The following is a 20,994-nucleotide window of genomic DNA, read 5'->3' as shown; positions in this document are numbered from 1 at the left end:
CGTTTAAAAACTAAGTTCCTATTCCTCATAGTTGTAGAGAAAAGATTGGAAACATGAGCTAAGCCTAACCTAAAGATTCCGGAACCAGAAGGTAAATAAAAATAACCCTTTTTTTAATCTCATGATTTTTGGGAGTCCTAACTCAATATTTTAACACTTGGGGTGGGCAACGTATAAACCAGACTGATCCTCTCCAATTGAAAGAGATCCATGTTTGCGGAGTGTCATATATCACACAAATACCACATATCAATTCTCTCCAGCCAAGACTGAGCCCTTATTTTAATAAAAATCTAAAGTAGTATACAACAGCAGTGCAGATATTGCAGTATGCACTACTGCAGACAATAAAGTTCCCTTCTATAGTCCCCTGCATTCAGCAATCTCAAAGCATTTTAATTAAATTATAATTAATTAAGCTGCATGATACCTCCATGTTGTTGATAAGTAGTAGTATCTCTATTTCATAAGGCACAGAGAAAGAAAGGTCCAGATCTCAGAGGTATTTAGGCACCTACCTCAAATTGAAATCAATGAAAGTTAGCACCTAAATACATTTGCAGATCTGGGCCAAAGTGATTAGGGTTGCAAAGACCCTGATCCTACAAAGACTTTGCATGTACTTAACGTAGATTGTAAGCTTTTGGGGACTGGGAACCATCTTTTTGTTCAGTGTTTGTACAGCACCAAGCACACTGGAGTCCAGGTCCACGGGTGGGGTGCTACTACTGCACTACAAAATAATGTATTATTGTTATTAAGCATTTCTATTTATTTCAGTGAGACTACTCATAGGAACAATGTTAAGCATGTGTGAATGTCTTTGCAGGGTCAGGGCCTAAGTGTGTGGCAAAGCTTGGAATAGATCCCAGATCTCCTAACTCCCAGTCATGTGCTTTGACGATGCTTCTTCCCAGAATAGGATACATAGGATAGGGAAAAGCAGAGGCTATTGTACCAAATTCCTAGCCAGCCTCTCACCAATGTGTATCTAAGCCCTGACCTAGAAGCAAAAGTCTACTATTTATCCACAGGACAGTTACAGAGCTAAGCTTCTTGAACACACTGTCTGAAAACTTTCTTCACTTCCTACTGTAAACTCTCTCTGTGCTCTGTTAAACATAGCCAAACTCCAAGTCAGGATCAGAGCTCCATTGTGCTAGGTGAAATATAAGAAGTTACAGTCTTTGTCCCAAAGATACTACAGACTGATCCCTCAAAACAACCTGTCTTTCATTTCTCTGGCGTGAATGAGAAATATACCAAAGAAGAAAAAGTCTTAATCTAGATCACTGATAACAAAATAGGGAAATATATAAAGGATTATATATAGTATAGCATACTAATTCTACACACTCAGTAGGTGAGGTATAAGCCCATCATTTCTGAGAAAAACAACCCACAGCTGTCTGCAACGTGTTCCTCAGCAGCAATACAGCGATAGAGCCAGTGGGGACTACAAATCCCAGCATGCCCTGCTCTTCCTGAATCCAGGTTTAGGTTGTTGACATTACTATAGATCACTGTATGCTGGGACTTGTAGTTCTTGTGATTGCATGTGCACGTTAAACGGGGACAGTCAATTTGAAGTTGTCTAATTTTCCAAAAAAAGAGTTAAAGATAAGTTCAGATACTGCTCCTACCCTGACTCTCCTGCAATTTTTTGGGGCTTTACAATCGCATTTTCTTGTTAAAAAATGTTTTCCCACTCCTGCTAGTAGCTGAAAAACTCACACAATCAACAGAAGAAACCGACTATACTTGGGGAAAAGTGAAACTGATCAATTGCACAAAATGCTGTCAAATGCACCAGGTAAAACAAACTGGGTGGGGAAACGATATTTCATAGAATCATAGAAATATTGGGCTGGAAGGGACCTCAAGAAATCATCCAGTCCAGTCCCCAGGACTTTGGCAGGACCAAGTAAACCTAAACCAGTTCTCAAAAACCTCCAATGATGGGGATTCCACAACCTTCCTTGGAAGCCTATTCCAGAGCTTAACTACCTTACAGTTAGCAAGTTTTTCCTAATATCTGACCTAAATCTCCCTTGTTGTAGATTAAGCCCATTACTTCTTATTCCACCTTCAATGGACATGAAGAACAATTGATCACCGTCCTCTTTATAACAGCCCTTGACATATTTGAAAACAGTTATCAGATCCCTCCTTGGATTCTGTGAGCTGGGTACTCTCTGCTGGATAACATCAATGCAACAATGCCTGATGTCATTGAAAGGGCAACCAAATTCATGGTTGCATGTTACAGACAATCAAACTGTGCCACAGTGTCAGCCAGCAGAAACCATGGGCAGTGAAAATTGGTACCACATCAACACCAAAGCTCACCTCCTTACTACCAACAATGGGAAAATGTATGGGAAACACAAAACGAGCACAACTTCAGGCACATGTGTGTAAAAGTGCTTTGGATCCAGATACACCATCCCTTGATCTGCTGCAGTATGGCTGGATATGCAATGACAGTTCCAAGTCTCTGTTCCCCCAAACTGTACCAGACAATGTTGTTCTTCCTCCTCCAAATATTTTGAAGTTAATCAAGTGCTCCTGAGAGAATAATGTCCCTTGTAAATGTATGAGATGTGGATGTAACATATTCTTTGCATGCCAGAGAGATGTGGTGGGTTGCAAGGACCTGACAAAATCAGCGTCAGCATTTGCAGCTGAAAACAACAATGGCAAGCAGTGATGTGTATTACTCATATTAGGACACTCAGCTGTAGGTTGAATGAGAAAGAACACTAGTAACCATTTATGATGATTCTAAAATGAAGTATTTGATTAAAATTATTACTATCATTATAATTTTGTTAGTATTTTTCCTTATATTGACCCTAAAGCAAGGTTGACCAGAATGGCTGCCAAATTAAAGCCAGTTCTGACACAACCTGCTTCCCTCAAGCCAAGTTAACTGTGACTCCAACCTACACTACAAAAAGTACTTGTTAATGGTTCCTAAATGCTATTCATAGAATCATAGATTATTAGAGTTGGAAGGGACCTCAGGAGATCATCTAGTCCAACCCCCTGCTCAAAGCAGGACCAATCCCTAAATGGCCCCCTCAAGGGCTGAACTCACAATGCTAGGTTTAGCAGGTCAATGCTCAAACCACTGAGCTGAGCTGAGCTATCCCTCCCCCCATAAAGAGCAGCAGAATCTTGATGTGAAGTGCACCGTGCCTGAACCCCACTGGATGTGCAGGTTATGGGCAACCAGCCAAGGAATACAGAGGATACTGGAGAAATGAGGGACGAGATCAGTCCAAATTGCAGAACCTCCCGGTGGCCCTGGACTGTGGCCACAGTCAGCAGTGTTGTTAGATGAGTAACCAAGCCAAAGGAGAGAGAGGGGACCCATCAGTGCATTCCACCAAATCGGGGAGGCTCTTATGCTGAGTGGGAATGTTATCAGTCTCAGCAAAATCTCGGCCCATGAAGTTGTTGGATGCCCCTGAGTCCACCTCAGTTCAACTTCAGACATGGCAGGATGTCAGACCTGAAGAAGAAGTTGGAAGATGGTGGCTCACTGGCCAACCATAGCCAGGGTACCAGTTGACAAACAGGCTTTCCCAACCAGGTCAGGAAATGAGTCTTACTGGGGCATCTCTCTGCACGATAGGCATAAGTCTCAGGCTCATTGCCAGCTCCTTCCTGCATCAGTAAGGCAGGGTCAAATCTGGTTGGCCTATGGGGGTCAAAATCTGGACTTCCTTTCTAGTTGGTGTTTAGCCAGGCAATTGTCAATGGTGATGCACGGCTTGACCAGGGCGTCTAGGTCAGACACTGGCTCTACCCATGCCAGCTTTTCCTTATTTTCTTCATTCAAGCCAGGCCAGAAATGGTAGTCCTGTGCTGCCTTGTTCCATCTAGTGTCATCCGCTAGGTGCTGGAATTCCGCACCAAACCTAGCGACTGGTCTGGTCCCCTGGCATAGGTTCTGAAGAGCGCTCTCGGTGGAGCGGGTATGATTCGAGTTATCACAAAACAATTGCCAGGCCGTCAATTAACTCCTTCAGCTGCCCCAGCCAGGGGCTGGAAGTCTCCAGGAGGCGGGACGCCCCAGGCCAGGGCCTCCCCACTTAGCAGGCTGACAATAAGCCCCACTCGGCCTGGCCAATGGGAAACGACAAGCGTTGTAGCATGAACAGGAGCAGCCACTGATTCAGGAAGCCATAACATTTCCCACAGTCACTGTCAAACTGGGCCGGCAGCAGAATCTTCGGTTCCCAAGGGACCTTGGCCCCAGGTGAGTGAGACCTATACCTGCAGGGCCACAATCTGGGTCTGCAGCCTCTGCCAGGTTCCCATTACCTATGTCAGGAAGAGAGGGGCTTTAACCGGGGTGACCCTCGTAGCTGCGCCTTCCTCTCTGGGGCTGTTCAAATTTTCAGGGACATGACTGGGATATGGGTGATCATGCCTAATGGTCAGAGCCAAGGATGTAGCCTTGCCTGGAGATTAGCGCGGAGGCCAGCTGGAGTCAAGGATCAGGACCGTGGGACACCTGGGGTCGTCATGGAGAACAGTGCGGAGGGTCAGAGATCAGCAGCCAAATGCCAGAGACAGGGAGTGAGCCGGAGACGTGGTCAGGAAGCAGAGCCAGGGGTCAGAGCTGCGGTGACAAGGATAGAGAAGGGCAGGGGCTGAAGTAGGCCCAGGACCAGGCAGGGCCAAAGCAGCTGCAGGCCGGGAGCGCACTGAGCAGCCAGTGAGCTCTGGCTTTTGTGGTTCTGGTTGTTCTTTCAAAAATTTGCAGTTGAACATTGACTTAATACAGCTTTGAAACTTTACTGCGCAGAAGAAAAATGCTGCTTTCCCTTTATATTTTTTAGCAGTTTACGTTTAGGGCTGCCAGTTTTGGTTGGATGTATTCCTGGAGAATTCATCACATGACAATCTTTAATTAAAGATTAATCTTTAATTCCTGGTGACTCCAGGCCAATCCTGGAGGCTTGGCAACCCTGTTTACCTTTACCACAGTACTGTACTGTATTTGCTTTTTCTTTTTTCGTCTCTCCTGCTGCCTCCTTGTGCACGGCCGGTTCCAAATGAGGTGTGTGGCTGAGTGCTCAGTTTGTAACTCTGGTGTTTGTAACTCTGCAGTTCTACTGTACCTCCATCCCTCCACCAATCAGACAGGCCCTGCTAGGATCAGCTGTCTCCAGCGTGTTGCTAGGAGATTGACCCTGCTGCAGCTGGCTCCCTGACACTTATGATCCAGAAAAGGACATTCCTCTGGCACGGGTGGCCAGAAGACTTATCAATCGCCCCCAACAACTGGATCCAGCTACTTGTGGGTCCAGGCTGGGGGAGGGATAGCTCAGTGGTTTGAGCATTGGCCTGCTAAACCCAGGGTTGTGAGTTCAATCCTTGAGGAGACCACTTAGGGATCTGGGGCAAAAATTGGTCCTGCTAGTGAAGGCAGGGGGCTGGACTCAATGACCTTTCAAGGTCCCTTCCAGTTCTAGGAGATTGGTACATCTCCAATTATTACCTTTAGGCCAATTCAACCAATTCCCCTGAATCGCGCCCAAGCCCCGGTACGGCCTACCGGCAAGAGCTGGTGCACTGCACTGGGGTGGCCCACCTTTCCCAGGGGGCAATTTAAAGGGCCTGGAGCCCCAGGCACTTTAAATTGCCACCAGAGCCCCACTGCTGGAGCCCTGGGGTAGGGCTGCGGGGCTCTGGGGGCTATTTTAAAAGTCTGGGGCTCCCGTTGCTTCTACCGCCCCGGCCCTTTAAATAGCCGCTGGAACCCCGCAGCTTCCCCAGGGTTCCCGCAGCTATTTAAAGGGCCAGGGCAGTAGAAGCAGGGGAGCCCCAGGTCTTTTAAATAGCCCCCAGAGCCCTGGGGTAGCAGGGGCTCCAGCTGCCTCTGCCGCCCCGGTCCTTTAAATAGCCCCCGGAGCCCCACCACTTCCCCAGGGTTCCCGCGGCTATTTAAAGGGCCAGGGCAGTAGAAGCAGGGGAGCCCCAGGTCTTTTAAACAGCCAGCCCCTGCTGCACCCCCTGCCCTGCCCACACCAGCCCCTGCCTGCAGCCAGCCCTGCACCCCCTGCCCTGCCCGCACCCCCTGTCCTGCCCGCACCAACCCTGCAACCTCCCGCCCACACCAGCCCCGCACCCCCTGCCCTGTCTCCAGCCAACCCCTGCCGCACCCCCCTGCCTGAAGCCAGCCAGTCCCACACTCCTCTGTCTCCAGCCCTGCCAACCCATGCCACACCCCCCTGTGGCCCTGCCTGAAGCCAGCCAGCCCACCCCACACCCCCCTATCTCCAGCCAGCCCCACACCCCTTGCCCTGCCTGCAGCCAGACGCTACCTCCAGTCAGCCCCTGCCCTGCCTCCAGCCAGCCCCATGTCCACTGGTGCCCTGCAGTTCCCAGGGCAGTAGCCCTCCCTGCACACCTGCTTCAATGAGGGGGGGCAGGGAGCAGCTGGGACCCACCCATGTGCACACCTTAGGGTGACCAGACAGCAAGTGTGAAAAATCGGGACAGGGGTGGGAGTAATAGGATCCTATATAAGAAAAAGACCCCAAAATCGGGACTGTGCCTATAAAATTGGGACTTCTGGTTACCCTAGCACACCCCTAGGGAGTGGTGGGGACCCACACGTGAAATGGAGCTCATTTCTAATTCAGGCCCATCTTTTTAAAAAACAACTTTAGGTAGGGTTAACATACATCCGTATTTTCCTGGACATGTCAGGCTTTTTTGGTTCTTATTGGTACAAAAAATACATACCGTGGCACATCCCTTAAATCAGAACTTTTTATAGGGAACCGATTGCTAAGAAATGAAAGGCTTTTTTTTTACATGGTCCCTGCCAGGGCCCCGCCGAAAATGTTCGAATTGGGCCCCACACTTCCTAAAGCCGGCCCTGCTTGGGCACACAGCTGGACTCCAGGATGCTTTGTCAACAGGGGATCATTATAAGTGACACTGAAACAATGTTCTACCCCCTGTTGTTTTAGGCGTGACATGAGCCTGCTGCAGCTTTGCTATTAGGAACTGCCAGAGGTGCTGCAGGCTCCTGAGCCCTGGCTATTCCGTCAGGGGAGGAGAGCGTGGCAGACACCATTAGAGAAAGATAGAACTGCCAGCGCTGTGCCAACATGCACGGTGAGATTGGAAAGGCTGAGATCTGGGACACCTGCCACTGAGACCATTCCCCTGTGTAAGACAAAGACTGGCGTAAGGGACAAGGATTAAACTGCCAGCTGGAGGCAAACCTGGGCACGGGTGCAAAGCCCAGTGGCTTGCAGCCTAGTGTCTGTGAAGAAAGGGGGGTTGCCAGTGAGAGTAGTGAAGCACAGCCATCAACCCAGATGGTTGTTCCACTCTCCGGTCATTGCATGAGTCCTCGGAGTTGACTGGGAAGATGTGCTGATCCCCAGAAAGAGACCAGACGCTGGGAGTGCCTGCATTGCCTTGCAGAGCAGTGCTAGCGAAGGCCCTAGAGAGGCCTGGCCCCAGGAGACAGGCATGGGCATTGCGCTGGTAACCATGGAACAGAGGGAATGTCTGATCCAGCTGATTCGGAAACACTTTGCTGCCTTCTCCAAGAAGCCAGCTGCCTTTGGGTGCATGACCCACATCCAGCACCAGATTGTCACCAACCAGATCCCAATTAGAGAGGTTCTGGCCAATCCCACCTGCTTTCTACCAACCAATGAAAGAGATACTCAACAAAACAAAGTAGGCAGGTGTTTTCAGGCTTCAGCCCCTGGGCAGCCTCCATTGTCCTGGTCAAGAAAAAAGATGGGAAACTCCACTTCTGTGTGAACTGTCGGAAAGGTAACCAACTTATGCATAGGGGTGCATACCCACTCCCCGGCACACAGCATTGACCGCCCTTCAATCTGCCTCCCTGTTCTCCATCATTGACATGGCTAGCAGGTATTGGCAGATACTGATGGTGCCAGAGGACCAGGGAAAAAATGGCCTTCACCACACCCGTGAACTCTACAAGTTAATGCACATGCTTCAGGGACATTCCAGTGACTGCCGGGGCAGGGAGAACTTCAAGACAATCTTCCAGTACCTGGTTGACATCATCGTATACTCAAAGACATGAGAAGCAGCTGAAACACTGGATGTGGTGTTCACCCAACTAACCTCATATGGACTCACCTTCCAAGGGCCAGTTTCTGAAGGAGAAAGTGGCGTACCTGGGCCAGGTTGTGACCAAAGAGAAAAGGTGCAGGTCGTTGAGACATGGCCAATGCCCACCACAATATGAGCTGTCCAGAAGTACTTGGGTTCATTGGATGCTATAGACATTTCATAAAAGACTTTGCCAAGCTGGCTGCGCTCCTACACGCCCTGCTACCAGGGCTCTCCATGGGTGGGGCTACCCGGAAAGACCCTCTGAACTGGGAGGCAGGCTGCCAGAGGGCTTTCGAATGCTTGAAGTTTGCCCTGGTGAAGGCACCGATACTACCTGGATTATGCCCTCCCGTTCAAACTGTATATGGAAGCAAGCAATCGGGGCCTGGGGGCTCTGCTCTCCCAGGACTATGACATCAGGAGATGAGGATCGCCAGCTGGGGATTGAAACAGTCAGAACGGAATGATGAATGCTACAGCTCCTTCAAACTTGAATTCCTGGCCCGGTCTGGGCCATCACCAAGTAGTTTAAGGGCTCCCTGGCAGCTGTCTACTTCACCATATACATGGACAACCCCCTCTAGAGCAAGTGGGTTCTGCCAAGCTGGCAGCACTAGAACAATGCTGGGCCTCCAGACTGGCCAACTACATCCACTCCATGGAACTCTGGTCTGGCCAAATGCATATTTGCTTGTGATCCACAGTGACCCCCAGATCCCTTTCCACAGGACTCCTTCCTAGGCAGTCATTTCCCATTTTGTATGTGTGCAACTGATTGTTCCTTCCTACGTGGAGCACTTTGCATTTGTCCTTCTTGAATTTCATCCTATTTACTCCAGTTTGTCCAGATCTTTTTGAATTATAATTGTATCCTCCAAAGCACTTGCAACCCCTCCCAGCTTGGTATCGTCTGCAAACTTTATAAGTGTACTCTGTATGCCATTATCTAAATCATTGATGAAGATATTGAACAGAGCCGGACCCAGAACTGATCCCTGTGGGACCCCACTCGTTATGCCCTTCCAGCTTGACTGTGAACCACTGATAATTACTCTCTGGGAACAGCTTTCCAACCAGTTATGCACCCATCTTATAGTAGCTCCATCTAGATTGTATTTCCCTAGTTTGTATATGAGAAGGTCATTTGAGAAGTATCAAAAGCTTTACTGAAGTCAAGATAGACCTCATCTACCGCTTCCCCCATCTACAAGTCTTGTTACAATGGACTCCATCTGCCTGCCAGTGGATACTGACCCTGCTGTGTGACAGGAGTATTACACTTTTGCAACCCTCACCCAGGACAAGTGGCTGGGGCCAGCAAATAAAGACCAGTTTCTTATCAGAGTACAGTGTTGTCTAGTGGCTCGGGTGCGGATGCAGAAAACCCCGATTCTATTCTTTGCTCAGCCACTGACCTGCTGTGTGACCTTTGGAGCAGGGACTCTCTTATCTTATGTGTCCTGTACAGTGCCTAGCACAATGGGGCCCTGATCTCAGGTGGGGCTTCTAGCTACTGCTGCGATCAATACTCCTATTACAACGTTGCTTCTCAAGCATATACAGAAACACAGAGTAAAGAATCCAGAAAGTTTAGGCAACAGACATCATCAGTATATAAATCACACAAAGGCACCTAAGGAGCCTGGAATAGAGCCCAAGTACTTTGCTCCAAAACCACAGGCTTCAACCACTTGAGCAAAAGGAGAATCTTTTTAAGCTACCACTAATAGTAGGTCCATAGCCTACCTGTGGTCAGGCATTAGTGCACAACATACACACATCCTGTACGCAAAGCCAGTACAGTAAAAGATACCCAAAGAGGGGAGACCGTTATTAGATGACTGCAAAATTAGCTGCGTGGGGTAGCAACATGTTGTTTCCTACTCTTGTCCATGACAAATATTCTGCTGGGTCAGTTGATTTTTAAATCCAAGTGAAAGGCTGGGAGATGCTGTGATATTAGTAACATAGAGTTTAAAGACAGAAGGGACCACCAGACCCTCTAGTCTGACCTCCAGTATATCACAGGCACTAAATGCCACCCAGCTACCTGCACACAAATGCAACAACCAGAATTAGACCAAACTATTACAGCCCTCTGGAGGCTAAACTGTTGTGTGCCACTGGCAGAGAAGAGGGAGGACTGAGGTTCAACAGGGAACTGATTAAGTGAGATATACCCAGATGAATAAGAAATGGCTTTTGAATATGCAGGCTTGACCAACAGCCTAAAGAACCAGAAACATTGCTGCATTATTTGGACATTGCTTTATCAGACTCAGCTGTCATGCGACAAAGAGTAATAATCAGTCCCGAAGTCATCCACTTAATTCATTACCCCATGCAGTGTGATGGCTCAACCAGCTAGGTTGTTGGAAAGGCCAGGAAGCTACTGGTTGGTCAGCTGCAGAGACCTGATTTCCACAGGTAGCTGTAGCTGTTCGGTACTAGGAGGAGTGTCTCTGGGTTTACAGCATTTTCATACATGCTGCTTCCAGGAGGGAAATGAGAACCTCGCGGTGTCGTGACACAATCTCCATCATTCCTGGAAGTACTGCACTCGGACTACATCCTTTGCAAGCCCTTACACGCACAGCCGCTCGTGGGCATCAGTATTTTCAGGATCAGGCCCTAGATTTTAAACACAGTTGGTCAGGAAATCGTATTGTCCCTGGGGGAAAAAAAAAATCAGCAGCAACAAAAAATTTAATTTTCATCAGTTTTTTTCTTCAGAAGTTTTTGGGTTTTCATTGAAAAACTGTCCATCAAAAATTGGATTCAGTAACTGCAGATTGAAAAAGTCCAGATGAAACTTTTCAGTTTTTGGTTACTGCAAGGTGAAACATTTTCAGGTGTCATAGTTTTGATGAAAAGAAAAGAAAACAAAAAGTGAAAATCCAACATTCCCCGCTGAAGTACCCACTTTGACAAAATTAAAAAAAAACAAAACACCACCATATTTTGTTGAATGAACAGTTTGAATAAAAAATTTCAACCGTCTCTCAGAGCAAACTCTTGGGGACCAGGACCATGTCATGCTGGGTGTGTGTACAGAATCTAGCCCAAAGGATCCTTGATCCTGACTGAAGCCTCTGGATTCTATGATAATAATAAAGGAGTGCTACCATGGAAAAAGACCTCAGGGTCATTGTGACCAAATCAATGACAATTTCCTCTTTATATGCAAAATAGCAAACAAAATTAAGATGCATATTGAATGGGATAGAAAGTAATAATGAATATATGCTAATGCCATTATTTATACCACTGGGATGTCCTCACCTGGGGTACTGGGCTCAGTTCTGGCTGCTACATCTCAGCAGGGATACTGCAGAAATAGCCATATACAGACAGGCAACAAAAATGCACAGAGAAACCTCTGTAGTAGGAGAGATTAAAGGACTTGTGTCTGGTAAGTTTCAGGAGGAGGTGGATAAGAGCTCTATACAATAATAAGCCATCTACTAGGGCTCCAGCCAGCCTCTAGCTATTGAGAGTCAGAGAAAACTTTCCCTGGGATCAGGTTATCACCTAACTGCTGCTCTGGGGTTCGTAGCACCTTCCTCTGAAGCACCCTGTGCGGGTCACTGCTGGAGATAGGAAGCTGGGCTAGATGGACCCTGGCTCTGATTCAGTCTGGCAGTTCCTGTGGTCCCTTTTACCCTTTCTCGTAATAGAATAATAGAAGAACAAGGTGTCAGTCAGTGAATCTGACAGACAGTGGATGTAAACCAGATAAAAGGCAATACCTTTTATACAGCATATATGCAACCAGTGGAACTCACTGCCACAAAGAATTATTGAGGCCAAGGCCCAGATCTGCAAAGGGATTTAGGCACTTAGCTCCCACGGAAATCAATTTAAATGCCTAAATGTCTCTGAGGATCGGGGCCAAAGAGCTGAGTAGGATTCAAAGAAGGATTGGACATCCCCAGAGACACGAGATGGCATGAAAAATATTTGGAAGGCTTCTAAACCCTCCAGCTGCAAGACACAAGCCAAGCTCTAAGTGAGGGGATCAGGAGGACTCTTCCTCTCTGGGTAGATTATTCCACAGTTGCCCACTGTAGGGGTTCTGGCATTTGCTTTTGAGGCATTTGGTGCTGGCCACAGACAAGAAACTGGACTAGACAGACCTCAGCTCTGACCCAGTCTGATAATTCCTGCATTTGTCACTGTCTTTTTCTCCTGACCCCCTTTGGAATGGGCCAGTCCAGGGCCGGTGCAAGGATATTTCACGCCCTAGGCGAAACTTCCACCTTGCACCCCCCCACGTCCCCGCCCTGAGGCGTGCCCTCTCCCCCCATGGCAGCTCCCCCCCTCCGCCCTGAGACGCACCCCTTGCGGCAGCTCCCCACCCCCCACCCTCCGCCCTGAGGCACCCCCCCGCCCCTGCTCCGCGCACGAGCACCCCGAGCACACTGTCACTGCTTTACTTCTCCCGCCTCCCAGGCTTGTGGCGCCAATCAGCTTTGGCACTGCAAGCCTGGGAGGCAGGAGAAGTGAAGCAGTGACAGCGTGCTCGGGGAGGAGGAGGGGCAGGGGTGAGGAGTTCCCCTGCATGCCGCCCCCCCCTTACTTGCTGTAGGAGGCCCTCCTCGCGCTCCCCTGCGCCAGCTCCCTCCGCCTAAATGCCGGCGGCGACCGGGGCGGCTGAAGATCTGGCCGCCGCGGTCGCTGCTGAAGAAAATGGCGCCCCCCAAATCCCAGCGCCCTAGGCGACTGCCTAGGTCACCTAAATGGTTGCACCGGCCCTGGGCCAGCTCTTTCCCCCCCTCTTTCCTATTAGCAAATCAACATAGGTCACAGATGCAATGGATTCCACCGGGCGTCTTCCTTTCCCTCCTGCGCTCAGCCCACATAGTGCAGAAAGTTTCCTCTAAGAGAGTGAAGGATCAGAGAGTTGAAACCAGACTTGCTCACATGAACAGTGTAACCACCTGGATGAGTCACTAATCTGGTAATAGCTTTGTCACAGGGTAGCAAGCCCCAGCAAAGAACTGCCCTGCTTGCTGGATATCGCTGAGAAAGCAGCAGAGAGTCCTGTGGCACCTTATAGACTAACAGACGTATTGGAGCATGAGCTTTCGTGGGTGAATACCCACTTCATCGGATGCCCCTCTGATATTTGACACTGAGAAAGCAGTGGCTTGGATATTATTTTTGTAAATTATTGAACATTTGGATATATAAACAACTTGTTTTCTAAGAGCTTAGCCTGCTGGGAAGACAGGTATGTACAGGGATATCACATACTGAACCCAGCTGAAATCACACAAACCCCTCACAGCACAGACCTAACAAGACAGACAGCGAGAGGGGCAGGACAGTTCAGGGAAGTGGCAAAGCACAATGGTGCCTTTGCACTCTAGATCCCGGTTCAAATCCAGCCTGTGTTACTAGTGATTGTTTGTTGACCTCTTGGAAATAAGATACTGGTGGATTTCAGTCCTGGTCTAAGCTTGTACTTACCAAGGGATGTGGTAGATTGGCATCACTTCAGTGGTTCAAATCAGGATTGGGTGTCTAACTTGGCCACAACATATGGACTTGAAGCAGGAATCCCTGGCTGAAATTCTCTGGCCTGTGCTATATAGAAGGTCAGACTAGATGATCATAATGGTCCTTCTGCCCTTAGGATCTAGGACTCTTTCTATGTCACAGAAATCCACATCTTAGCAGAAAGGACTGACAGAGCCTGGACAACACTAGAGTTCATGGCTGGGAACCACGGAGAGCGGAATGTTGTGCTACTGCTCTGTGGATAGTCACAAACTATATGAGCCGTATTAAGAGACATTTTGTGTAGGAAATTAATCAATATTAAGATTGCCAGACTGGCTCAGACCCAACATCCAGCTAGCCCAATATCCTTTCTGTGACAGTGGCCAGATGCTTCAGAGGAAGGTGTAGCAACCCCACATTAGCAGATGTGGGCTAATTTGCCCTCCACTTTAAGTCTCATCCTGGTTTCTAAAAGAAATTGGCTTAAGCCCTGAAGCATGAGTTTTAATAACCTTTTCCAAATGTTTGTTATCATTAATCACAGCCACAATGGAAATTCTTGATATTCAGGTAAATGTCCAATCTTTTTTTAATCTTTCTAATTTCTCAGCCTGAAGGACGTCTTATGGCAAGGTGTGCCACAGGTTAGCTACACGTTATGTGGGAAAGTATTTCCTTTGATCAGTTTTGAATTTGCCACTTTTTAATTTCATTGATTGACCCTGATCTTGTGTTATGAGACGGGAAGAATAGAAGTTTGATGATCCGTCTCTAGACCAGGGGTTCTCAAACTGGGGGTCGGGACCCCTCAGGGGGCTGCAAGGTTATTACATGGGGGGTCACGAGCTGTCAGCCTCCACCCCAAACCCCACTTTGCCTCCAGCATTTATAATGGTGTTAAATATATAAAAAAGTGTTTTTAATGTATAAGGGGCGGGGGGTCGCACTCAGAGGCTTGCTGTGTGAAAGGGGTCACCACTACAAAAGTTGGAGAACCATTGCTCTCTAGACATTCATTATCATAGGTGGGGCAGGTGGCACTGCCTAAGATTAAGGTTGCCTGGCACTTTCCATTATAATAGTCTATTTTCAGTTGCTTATAACTTCCCCAAATTTTAACCCGTTTGGGCTGAAACTTTCCATGGTGGATGTCTGCCTCAGGCTGAATTTTTGTTGTGTGTGGGGAAAATATCAGATAAACCAGTTCAGCCATTTCCCATAATGAGATTTGGGAAAAATAAGGTCTCGTTAAAAAATTCTGGCAACTTTTTTTTTTTTTAAATACTCTAGACTAGAGCCACCGTGCTTTGGAGCAGGAACTTGAAATTTGGTGGGGGGTGGCCTTCATGTCAGGGATGTACCTTTTGCCATCCTGGTGGAAACTGCCCACATTTGGTCAAGTTGTTAGCCTTTGAAAAACTGCAGTTCACACATGCTCAGTAGCGACTTGCTAGAGTCTCACAGCTAAATTCCCTGAAGAACTCCCTGTCCACACTGAGGGTGCTCAAGCCCAGAGATGCAGGAAGCTGAGAAGGATTTCAGGTTGCAATTGCAGCTCAGGGATCCTGTGGGGTGGGGCCAGGCACTGTCTGCAGCGGAGAGTAAGGAGACTGTCTCTTTTGTGCTCTCATTGCCTTCCCAAGAGGAAGCTGTCTCATTTGAATGAAAAGGGGACAAGATCTGGACCTGCAGGAGGGGCGAGGGGATACACTAGGACTGGCGAGGCAAGGAGATTTTGCCTGGGCTGATGAGGTGCAGAAGAAGCAGGACATGGGCAGATTGGAGGGGACAGGGCAGAAGGGGTCAGGCTTGGGGGTAAGGAAACGGGCAGAAGAGCACATTTCCCTCCAGAGCCGGGAATGGAACCCACAATTCCTGAGACTCCCAATTCCTCTGCTGTCAGCGAATATCAGTGAAACTCCCTGGCAACGTGTGTTTGTCACTCCCATCTTGCGCTGGTCCACATAAAGGATGACAACCTACAACTGCGACTGGTTACATTGTTCTCTGAAGTGGCAGGAGTTTCTGTGGTGGATCTAAAGTTTCCAGCCCTGCTGATGACCCACATGGGTGTCAGTATGATGCCTGTAACAAGGTTGGCTGCTTTCTGAGTGCCCCCTTATGACCAACAGTGGTTCTTCAGCACCCTGCCTCAGTTTCCCCTCTTGGTTCCTCAGTAAACTCAAGAAGCTTTCAGAAGTCCAATAACAGCCCTTCTTGGGATCTGGTTCTTTGAACATAACGTTCCAAAGTGCACACAAAAAGTCTCCTGCCCAGCCCCTCCTCTCGGAGGCATTGTCCCTTCCTGCTTTCTTTAAGCCCTGGAGAAGAAGCAAAGCCTGGCCTGCTTTCCTCGCCTTCTGCTCAAAAGAAAAACAAAAACAAACCTGAGCCTTCTCCTCAGTCCCAAACACCCTTCCTCAGGGCCCAGCCCCTCAAAGTACATCTACACAGCAAGCAGGATCCCACAGCAGCGAGTCACGACCAGGCAAAACTGTTCAGAATTATGAGACACGTAGATGAACATGATTTGTTGAGGAAGAGTAAGAGTCAACATGGCTCTTGTGAAGGGAAATCATACCTCACCAATCTACTAGAATTCTCTGAGGGGGTCAACAAGCATGTGGACAAGGGTGATCCAAGTGTACTTAGATTTTCAGAAAGTCTTTGACAAGGCATTTAAGCAAAGTAGGTTGTCATGGGATAAGAGGGAAGGTCCTCTCATGGATTGGTAACTGGTTAAAAGATAGGAAACAAAGGGTAGGAATAAATGGTCAGTTTTCAGAATGGAGAGAGGCAAATAGTGGTGTCCCCCAGGGGTCTGTACTGGGCCCAATCCTATTTAATGTATTCATAAACGATCTGGAAAAAGGCATAAACAGTGAGGTGGCAAAATTTGCAGAGGATACAAAACTATGGGAGGAATAGCTCAGTGGTTTGAGCATTGGCCTGCTAAACCCAGGGTTGTGAATTCAATCCTTGAGGGGGGCCATTTGGGGATTGGTCCTGCTTTGAGCAGGGGGTTGGACTAGATGATCTCCTGAGGTCCCTATGATTCTATTCAAGATAGTTAAGTCCAAAGCAGATTGCGAAGAGTTACAAATAGATCTCACAAAACTGTGTGACCGAGCAACAAAATGGCAGATGAAATTCAATGTTGATAAATGCAAAGTAATGCACATTGGAAAACATAATCCCAACTATACATATAAAATACTGGGGTCTAAATTAGCTGTTACCACTCAAGAAAGAGATCTTGGAGTCAGTGTGGATAGTTCTCTGAAAACATCTCTACTGTGCAGCGGCAGTCAAAAAAAGCTAACAGACTGTTGGGAATCCTTAGGAAAGGGATAGATAGGACAAAAAATATTGTATTGTCTCTATATAAATCTATGGTACGCCCACATCTAGAGTACTGCGTGCAGATCTGGTCATCCCATTGCAAAAAATATACGTTGGAGTTGGAAAAGGTTCAGAAAAGGGCAAAAAAATGATGAGGGATGTGGAACAGCTTCCATATGACGAAAGATTAATAAGACTGGGACTTTTCAGCTTGGAAAAGAGACGATTAAGGGAGGATATGATAGAGGTTTATAAAATCATGACAGGTGTGGAGAAAGTAAATAAAGAAGTGTTATTTAGTCCTCTTAACACAAGAACTAGGGGTCACCAAATGAAATTAATGGACAGCGGGTTTAAAAACAAACAAAAGGAAGTATTTCTTCACACAAAATGCACTGTTAATCTGCGGAACTCTTTGCCAGAGGATGTTGTGAAGGCTAAGACTATAACAGGGTTCAAAAAAGAACTAGATACATTCATTGAGGGTAGGTCCATCAATAGCTATTAGCCAGGATGGGCAGGGTTGGTGTCTCTAGCCTCTGTTTGCCAGAAGCTGGGAATAGGTGACAGGGGATGGATCACTTGATGATTCCCTGTTCTGTTCATTCCCTCTGGGGCACCTGGCATTGGCCACTGTCAGAAGACGGGATACTGGGCTAGATGGACCTTTGGCCTGACCCAGTGTGGCCGTTCTTATGAGTCTCAGAGCCTGGGTCTACAGACTTGAGCTTGTGGGGGTCATGCTACAATGCTAAAAATAGCTGTGTGTGCATTTGGGCTTGGGCTGAGTCTTGGGCTCTGAAACCTAGGCACGGGGAGGGGCTTCAGAGGCCAAGCCTGAGTGTCTACACAGTCATTTGTAGCTCTGTGGCGCGAGCCCCATGAGGTTGTGTCCGTGCACCCAGGCTCTGACACTCACTGTCATGGGATCCTGCACGCTGTGTAGACATCCGTCAAAGACCAGGTTCAATCACATGAGTGCCTGTCATGTGACTCGATTCAGTCTCTCCACCTGAGGAAACAAATCAGCTGCATCAAAGGGGTGCTGAGACCTATCTCCCTTTAGAAGGGCCAGCCGCCCTGGACAGTGCCACCAGATGGAATTTCTGTGGGTTTTTCAGTTTGCTTTTTTGAAAACCTCGGAAATTACACACCCCTTAATCTTTGTTAAAAGAACATTGTTAAGGTTGCAAAGTCAACCGTTCAGAAGTTAGGAGATGTCTTTGCAACCTTAATTCGACCCCGGGTGTGTATGCATTATGACCGAGTCTTCAATTACACAATCATAGACTATTTTTTTCACAGGACCTCTGCCTCATTCAGTACACAGGATGGACCTGCTCTGGGGATGATTCAGCATTGGTCAGTGAAGAAGACAACTGTGGGACCCTGCCTCGCTTGTTGCAGAAGTTGGAAGGTGTGCAGGGAATGAGGCAGGGGACCGCAGGAAAAGAAAGAATGGGATGGCTAAAGCGGTTGAATGCTGCTCTGAAGAATGGGATGCTACCCCTGCCTTGGCCCCAGGGTTCCTATGTGATGCTGGGTAGGTCACTTAAACCAAATTTTTCACCAGTGGCCACTAAGGGCCATGTCTACACTACCGACTTTTGCCAGCAGACCTGTCTCAGGGGCATGATGAGACTCAGACTCATAGACTTTAAGGTGAGAAGGGACCATTACGATCATCTAGTCTGACCTCCTGCACAACGCAGGCCACAGAATTTCACCCACCAACTCCTGTAACAAACCTCTAACCTATGTCTGAATTACTGAAGTCCTCAAATCATGGTTTAAAGACCTCAAGGTGCAGAGAATCCTCCAGCAAGTGACCCGTGCCCCATGCTGCAGAGGATGGCAAAAAACCTCCAGGGCCTCTGCCAATCTGCCCTGGAGGAAAATTCCTTCCCGACCCCAAATATGGCGATCAGCTAAACCCTGAGCATGTGGGCAAGACGCACCAGCCAGCACCCAGGAAAGAATTCTCTGTAGTAACTCAGATCCCACCCCATCTAACATCACATCACAAGCCATTGGGCATATTTACCTGCTGATAATCAAAGATCAATTAATTGCCAAAATTAGGCTATCCCATTCATACCATCCCCTCCATAAAATTATCTGATCCCTGGCAAACCCACATTTTTACTGTTAAACTTGTTTCACTCTGGGGTACTGGAATTAGCTATGCTGGTAAAAGGGCTGTTTCGCTGGTATAACTAAGCGGTGTCCATACTAGAAGCGCTTTGCCGGTGTTGTATAGTGTTGTAGCTGCACCAGCAAAGCGCTGGGAGTGTAGACCTGGCCTCATTGTGTGCGGCTCATTTTCAGGGTTTGATGCACCTGGGGGTGTGATCTGCAGATGTGCTAAGCAATGAGGCTGCAACTGAGCTCTGTGAGGGCTGTGCTCTGATCTCACAAAGTGCCACATAGTGCAAAAAGTCAGGTCCTAGGTGTCCCCAACTGGGCACCCAAAATTAGTGGATCCCTTTGATGTTAATTTCTCTGGTCCAGATCCTCCAAGGTGTTTCGGCTCCTAACTCCTGCTGATTTCAATGGAAGTCAGGCACCTAAATACCTTTGAGATCTGCGTCTCTGGGTCTTAGTTCCCCAGCTATAGAATGAGGATGACACCCTCCCCTCCCCTCATTGGGTCGCTGGGAACATAAAGCCATTGTTTGTGCAGCACTCTGGTACTGTAGCGATGGGCGTGACAGAAAAGCCTGTGAGGAAATGAACAATGTTGTCTCCAAAGCAGGGTATGAATGGTGTGCAGGAAATGAGGCCTGGGCCACACACTGACCAATAGGGAGAAAACAAAATATAGACTAGCTGGTCACTGGTTGAACACGTCCTTCCTGTGCACCGAGGGAGGCAGGGTCCTGTGGAAAAAATATGTCAGCATAGACTGTATCTGCAGAAGTGGGCTGAATTATGCTTGCAAAGGCAACTAAAATCCAGAATTTCCTTTGGAGTGCTTGACTCTGCAACCTTGACTCTGTGTGTGTGTGTGTGTGTGTGTGTGTGTGTGTGTGTGTGTGTGTGTGTGTGTGTGTGTGTGTGTGTGTGTGTGTGTGTGTGTGTGTGTGTGTGTGTGTGTGTGTGTGTGTGTGTGTGAGAGAGAGAGAGAGAGAGAGAGAGAGAGAGAGAGAGAGATCTTACAGACCTTTATCACGTTCCCACTTATTCAGCTGCTTTCTGCCCAGTCTCTTCAGTCTCTCTTCAATGGGAGTTTTTCCAGGCCATTGACCATTCTTGTTTTTTTTCTCTGAACTCTCCTATAATTCTTCAGGATCCTTTCTGAGATGAGGTGACCAGTCCTGCACACAGGGTATTGGAATATGCTCCATCCTGTTCCTTATGCATCCCAACATGTTGCTTGCTTCTTGGACCGCTGCTGCGCGTTGCAGACAGCTCAGTAGAGACCTCTGATCAATGACACCCAGGGCCCTTTCTACTAATTAGGATAAACAGACAAGTTCAAACTCCAGGGTTTCCGTCCTAAACTGGTTTGCAATCCCATTATTTACTGGGGACTGTGCCCCACCCCAGAGGCGACCACGCTCAAGTGACAGACAATGTGACTTCTGTCTATATGGTTTGTAAACAGTTTTTTCATCATAAGTAGTAACTGGGGCTGGAACAGATTCACATCCTTGGTGCATTGGGCCCAGACGAGGACCCGTCATGTACACTCACCAGCAGGTTGCATGGCCATAGCCCTTGAGTTGTCTCACTGAAGTCAATGGGAGTATTTCTGAAATATGGTTATGATAGAATATACCTGTGTTCACAACCGTCACACAGTTGTAATAACGTTTGCACAAGGCATCATCGTTGTGAGGCATTATGTAAAAACTCATAATTTGCTGATCAATAACGTCATGGTAAAATGCACGTAGCTGCGTTATATGTGGTTATAAACATAAGCTGAGATCATGACTAAAAGTACGTTTTCCACATAAGTCTGGGGAGTGGTCAAACCAGTTCCTCAGTCAAAGGACAAGCTGACCCCTCAGC

General features: G+C 47.8%; 1 protein-coding gene across 1 annotated transcript in view; it reads right to left on the bottom strand.

Annotated features, from left to right (window-relative positions):
* Positions 1-20,994, bottom strand: part of PUM1 (pumilio RNA binding family member 1) — a 157,533-nt gene that overhangs the window by 125,265 nt on the left and 11,274 nt on the right. The gene's annotated exons all lie outside the window — the stretch shown is intronic.

Source organism: Mauremys reevesii, linkage group 23 (genome assembly GCF_016161935.1).
Source record: "Mauremys reevesii isolate NIE-2019 linkage group 23, ASM1616193v1, whole genome shotgun sequence".
Taxonomy (NCBI): domain Eukaryota; kingdom Metazoa; phylum Chordata; order Testudines; family Geoemydidae; genus Mauremys; species Mauremys reevesii.
The sequence above is the reverse complement of the archived record's forward strand: the minus strand, read 5'-3'. Positions and strand labels throughout refer to the sequence as shown.